This window comes from Labeo rohita, chromosome 8, assembly GCF_022985175.1.
Source record: "Labeo rohita strain BAU-BD-2019 chromosome 8, IGBB_LRoh.1.0, whole genome shotgun sequence".
NCBI classification, from domain to species: Eukaryota; Metazoa; Chordata; class Actinopteri; order Cypriniformes; family Cyprinidae; genus Labeo; species Labeo rohita.
In genome coordinates, this window is record NC_066876.1 from 3,981,925 (window position 1) to 3,988,985 (window position 7,061).

A 7,061-nucleotide genomic window follows, 5' to 3' on the forward strand; every position below is an offset into this window, starting at 1 on the left:
GTCAGTGCTTGTCAACTTTTACCCATTCAGTAGAGGAACCTGGGGCTTTAGATTTAGAACATTTGCACAAATTAGGACACTAGATGGTGGCATAGGGCTTAAAAATCTGTCTAGGTAGCTCATATTATTATTATTATTATATAAAAATCACACTTTCTTATAGCCACTTTTTCATATTTCATATAGCCACAGTGAGACTCAACATTTCCTTAAGTGCTAAAACAGTGCAAGACATTAACCATAAATGTCTACCTCATATTTGTCTTATTCATATTATTTTTCCTTCAAATTACATTTGATTTTCTTTCATTAGACTCTGTGAGGTCATTAAGGAGCCTAGAATTGCTCCTTTATGGTTATTCTGATCTTGTTGGTGTCTCTTTTCCGCTTTCCACAGTACACAGTAACTGTCCTTTACATAATTAGACATTAAATGTGATTAGCTCCAATCACATTTAAAAGTTGCATCTGCAATAAAGATTGATAAAAAATAATTACAGTCAATCAGAAGCCACATTACTTTAAAGAGCTTGAGCATTTAAAGCAGACAGGGTAATTGAAGTGTGTGCCTATAATGCCTTTACATTTATGCACTTCGCAGATGCTTTAATCCAATGTGGCTTACAAAAAGAGGAACATTTTATTTTATTATTATTATTATTATTATTCTATTTTCTTGATAGGACAGTGGAGATAAGACAGGAAACGAGTGGGAGAGAGAGGCAGGGGGAGGGGAAGAAGGGTCTGGAAAGGTCAAGGGACTGATGACTTTTCCAACCCTGTTACTCTATTTTTGTTGTTGTCGTTGTTGTTGTTGTTGTTTTTGAGAACTGTTGCGCTTTTTTCTTTTATTGGTTTGATGTTGTAAGACCACACTGAAAAATGTAATTTGTTAAGTTTACTTAATTAAATTGTGCAAACTCGTTGCCTTAATTCAATTAAGTAATCTTTACTTAACTGTATTAAGTGTAATTTAAGTCTTATTTACTAATATATTAAAAGCATTCCTTACTTATTTTTAGTTCAGTTTACTTGAGCCATTTAAGTTTTATTAACTTAATTGAATCTGTGATCTGAGGAACAGTGAGAGTAACTCAGAATCACTGATTCCCAGAATGCATTGGGGCATGAATAAATTATGCAATTACATTGTTTTACTGTTGTTGTTTATTTTATTTGCTGTTTTATGTCAGTAGTAGCACAACAAAAAGAGCAAAAAAATGGTTATTGTTACATTTAATAAAAATAAATAAATTCCTCAATTGTTACCATAGTTGTGGTTAGTGCGCTGAATGTTGAAATCTGTGTGTGACTTTCATGTGGCTGATTTATACAATATTACAGAATTATATCAACCCAATTTAAAAAGTTATTGTTTTTCAAAATATTTATGAAAAGTAATAAAATTGTAGATGATTATAAATCAACAAGAAAAGTGCATTAGTTAACCATTTAATTAAAAGTTAAATCACTTTTTTAAAGCAATCTGTTTATTATTTCTATTTCTTTGAAATCAAACAACTATGATTTCATGATGCATTGATAAAAAAAGAATTATAAGCATTTTAATGACGTTCCAAAAGCCCAACCAAAGGGATCACTAACCACTATAACTTCAAAGTGGAGGAAATGAGTAAAAAGTCTAAGGCTAAGAATTGCCCCATCTCAAAAATTCATTTTTTCCCTTTTTCTTCTTCTATTGTTATGTTCCACATCAGCAACATATTAGTGCACTGCTGCATCTCACTGGTGTATTTATGTCATTGCTTCCTTTGTGGTTACCTGAATAGTTTAAGTAAGTGTCACTCAAAACAGCAAGTAAATTGTTTTATTTGCCTTGAAAGTAGCTGTAATTTAATGAAACCTAGTAATGATAACAACTAAGTAAAGATTACTAATTATATCTAAGTAAGATAAACTGTTGGATTTTACAGTGCAATATTGAAAATAAACCTGGAAAAGTGGTTTGGAATGGCGTTTGATTTCAGGCTGTATGACAGTAACTATTTCAAAGGGGTATGGTAATTTTCGATAGGTACTGTATATTTGGAAACCAGCTAGACAAAAGAATATATTTTGTGTGTGTGTGTGTGTGTGTGTAAATGCATTAGTTTAATAGTCTGGGGTGGTTAAGTGTTTCTGGAAGAGGTGTGTCTTCAGCTGCTTCTTGAAAGATGTGGTGGTCTCAGTAGTTTGGGTGAAGGTTGACAGCTCGGGCAGTTGTGGCCTAATGGTTAGAGAGTCAAACTTGTAACCCAAAGGTGGCGGGTTTGAGTTTTGGGTACGGCAGAGATTGTAGGTGGGGGGAGTGAATGTCTAGCGCCCTCTCCACCCTCAATACCACGGCCGAGGTGAGACCCTTGAGCAAGGCACCGAACCCCCACCTGCTCCTTGGGTGCTGCAGCATTGGCTGCCCACTGCTCTGGGTGTATGTTTGCTCATTACTAACTGCTGTGTGTGTGCATTTAAATGGGTGAAATTCAAAGCATAAATTCCAAGTATGGGTCACTTGGAATCACGTCCTTTCCTTATTTTCCTTAGAAGAGTAAGAGTTCCAGAAGAGTAAGTTTTTGTGTCATTGTGAGGGAACAATAAGACGTGGTTCATTCAGTGACCTGAGTTGGCAGGAGGAAGCACACATTTGTAGTAGTGAGTTGACGTAGGGTGGAGCTGTTCCAGTGGTATTCCAGAAAGCCAGTGTCAAAACTTTAAATTTGTTTCTGGCCACAACTAGGAGCCAGTGGAGTAAGATCAGGAGGAGTGTGACAAAGGTTCTTGAATGATTGAAGTCTAGACATGCTGCCATGTTCTGGATCATCTGTAAAGGCTTAGCTGACTGAGTTGGAAGGACCACCAGTGGAGCACTACAGCTGTCCAGTCTTGAAATAATAAGTGCTTGGTTGGGAAGGGCCTGATTTTTTTTCTGAAGTTGTGAAGTGCAAGCCTGCACAATGGGTCGTTGTTGAGAACTACCCCCAGGTTCCTTGCTGTCCTGGTTGGTGTTAGTGTTGTGAATCCCAATTACACAAAGATATTGTGATCAGCTTATGGGTTGCAGGGATTACAAAGAGCTCTGTTTTTGCAAGGTTGAGCTGCAGATGATGGTCTTTCGTCCAAGCTGAGATATGAATTGAGACATCATATGAATCATATGAATATGATCTTCAGGTTTAAATGTAAGATAGAGTTGTATATCATCTGCATAGGAATGGTAGGAGAAGCAATGTGTCCTTATGATCATGCCTAGTGAAATTGTGTAAATGTAGAAAAGAAGAGGTGCAAGGACTGAACCTTGAGGCACCCTGGTGATTGGCAGATGTGACCCAGACACCCATCCTCATCCATCTGCCAGTAAGGTATGAATTAAGCCTGATGCCCAAGCCAGAGAGGGTGGCCAGGTGGATCTGGTGGTTAATGGTATCAAAGTCTTCAGAAAGGCCCAGCAGAATAAGAACAGAGTTCATTCTTGCCAGCCGAAGAGTTTCAGCAATAGTCAGCAGGGCGTTCTCCCTGAAATGTCCACTTTTGTAGCCAGACTGGTTGGCATCAAGTAGGTTGTTCAGTGAGAAAAAAAGCAGAGAGCTGACTGACTCTTTCGAGCACTTTAGAGAGAAAAGGCAGAAGAGAGACTGGTCTGTAATTTTTCTGTAGGGTTAAGTGTTGGCTTTTTGATGAATGGGGTTACCCAAGCCTGCTTAAATGCAGAGGGGAATGTTCCAGTTGTGAGGGATGTGTTGATGATGTGAGAGCAGGTAGCAATGTTGGTGAGATCTACTGTAGTGGGTGGGAGGGGACTAGGTTCAAAGAGACAGGTTGTGGTATGGCTGACATGAGAACTTTGGGGACCTTATTCTATGAAATGGGAGAGAAGGATAAGAATAGTGAAATGTGTGTGTGGCAGTGGGTGGTTGGTTAGAGGCTTTACTATCTTTAAATAGTCAAGGACGAACCTGTAATAATAGCCTGAGACACCAATGAAAAAAGACTTCAACTCCTTGGCTAGGTCTTAAGTGTTTTTGTTTTCTCTGGGCCTGTCTCCAAACCTTTATTTGACATGACCCAGGTAGTGCACTGAAGTCTGAAGAAAACAGGATTTATCAGAAGACATCTTAAAACCATATTCCCTCAAACAATCTAAAACATTTGTCAGCCGTGCTTTATGCTTTTCCAATGTTTTGGTGAAGACAGTCAAATCATTAAGGGGAACCTCTCTCATGCACTTCTTCATTAAGCACTGGAATGTGCTTGGGGCATTCGTGATCCCTTATGGCATACGATTCCATTCCCAGATTCCATACAAAGACAAGGAGGACATTGGTGGATGTCAATCCATGATATCCATTACATTAGGGCACATAGAGCACCTAAGTGTATCTATATTAAATCACTTTTTATATATTATACTGTATATAGATAAGTGTATCTATATTAAATCACTTAATATTTATGCAATTGTGAAGCATGTATATGCTCTCAAACCAAGGCAGCCAGGAGTGTATATCTTTACTTAGGCATTTAAACTTGGAATCCAGAAGAGCAAAGCTTCTCTGAAGCAAGATGCTTGTAAGACCTCCTGATCGGTGTGCACCACAAAATGTGTCATTCAATTCTCGGGCAAGCATAAGCTTGAGGAGTTTTTGACTATCGCCTTTAGCGCTGCCTCTAGCAGTCTGGAGTAAAAGGATATAGAATGCTTTGGACACTAGCAGTGGACAGAGACTATGATGAGAAATGCGTAAAGTGGTTGTCCCTGGTTGTAGCTTTAGGACATCAAGTGTTTTTCAAGTTTTAGAACCCTAAAAGGAGGTAACAATATGCCCCTTTGGTCCTTGGCTCTAAAATACTACTAATGCTAATACTAATTATTTACAATAATATAAAAAGATAAGGATTGAGTGGTTGTTGGGCTAATGAATATTAACCATGCTCAAACTGATTTGCTAAAAGGCTCGATGATAAATATTCCAAACAAGTCCCGTATTTTGACCCCCCAAATAAGAAAAAATAGCATTTATATGTAGTGCATCACTTCAATGTGGTGTTACTTGCAATGCAGTGTGGGTTGTTGAATATAATTCAGCAGTACATTTTTGGAGGACACAAACAGGGTTGTGTGATAAATATACAGGTTTGTCAAACAAAACAGGATTTTTAGTAGAGCTGTCCTCTAATTATCGACTAACCATTAGTTCGAAGTGGCTTGGTTGAAAATTTTATTAGTCGCTTAGTCGCAGAAAAATAAATGCACAGGAAGTGGCAAAGACACGCAGTCCTTGGCAGACAGATCATTAACAGCTGGTCTATGTAGTAAACGCTCACCTATCATTCATCAACTTCAAATATGGCTTTTCATCTGAAAGATGTATGTAATAGCAACTTTACATGGCAGCTCAATCTAATGTTAACCTAGAAAAATGAGCGCTATTCAAGTGTCTGTGCAGAGTGTGGAAGCTAAATAGTAGCATACTCCCTGCATGACAGATGGAGGAGCCGGTGCGGTCACTTGCTCTCAAAATACGCAGTCATTTTTGGATATACAGATGAGAGTAATAAATTTTTTGAATCTGTATAGACTCTACGTTTATTTGTGTGCATTCACAATAACAACAAAACGTTGCGCTTTTGTAAAATAATTAAAGCAAACAGGATGCGCTTTCTGGCGTGTTGGTCTCTGTGAACATGAGCGTGAAACTTCAAAACTCTATGTATACTTGCCTTACAATGAAAAATATATCTATAGAGAGTAAAATGTCTACTTTTAAATTAACCAATTCAAATAGAAAAAAGTATTCTCAGATTTTGCAATCCGCCTGAAACATGCATACAGGCGCTTCACTACTACGGAGTTGACAAGTCAGTGTCGCTGATTTAATCTCTTAAGTCGAAAACAAAGAAAGCACTAGTTTATCAATAAATCATTCAAATGTTAATGCAGCCTCCTTACTGTTTTTCCCTGACACATTCATAATTATTATATCTGTCAATGCACTGTGGCAAGCTTTTTTGCATGCACTTGACTGCTTATTAGGTTATTTAGGCAATTAAAGGTTCATTATTATGATTTATATTGTTTATCAATAAACGTGCGGCTAATAGTCGACTAATGCTTAAAATGAACGACTACTAGTCGACCAGAAAAATCTTTAGTCAAGGCAGCCCTAATTTCTAGTGTCTTGAATCAAAGTAATAGAGCAAAGACTGCACTGTCCTTATATATATTTTTTGTGGATATCAGTGGTACTTTAATGTGACACTTGTGGGATGACAAATCTAGATTAATGTCAGATATGTAAAAACATTTAAATTTATGCAGGAACTGCTTTATCTTAAATGCACACTAAGTTAAAAATGTAAAGTATATGCAAACTGGTCAGCACTGGTTTTCAGCCAGCAGGGAGGGTAGCCTGTTTACAGCTGTTGTTGTTGTTGTTGTTGTTGTTGTTGTTTTAATACTCAAAATACCCACTATCTCAGAAATCTTTTTTGTGATTATAATCCAACCTTTAAAACCCTGCTGATAGTTCAGAATGTTACACTTTGTTTCACAAGAGTTTGAATTGTAAATTCAAAAATATGTAACATTTGTTATGTATGAAGAGATGTTTGTGGTGTAATGCTCTATTTAAAATTGATTGACATACTTTGTGAGTTAGATATGGAAATTGACATTTGTATCCTTGAATATGATGGTTTAAGCAAATTGAAACATGCTTTAAGAAAATTAAGTTTAGAACTTAAGCCTGACTGCTTTTAAATGGCTAGACACTACACATCCCTGTTTCAGGACCAGTGGCCCATCTTAAACCATGCTTCTCAGTAGCATTTACATTTTGCTTGTGGGCTTTACTAATTGCTTCATTTTCAGAGTTTCTTGGTCATCATCTGACTTCAGCTTGGAGGGAGATTACTTATTGGGTGGCCTTTTCATGTTACATGAAATTCAATATGAAACAACCCTGTTTTCCGCAGAGACCACTGAATGTTCCAGGTAAGTAAGGACCTTCCTCAAAGTCACATTTTTGAACTGAATATTCAATTACATGCTATTAACTTCTTCACTG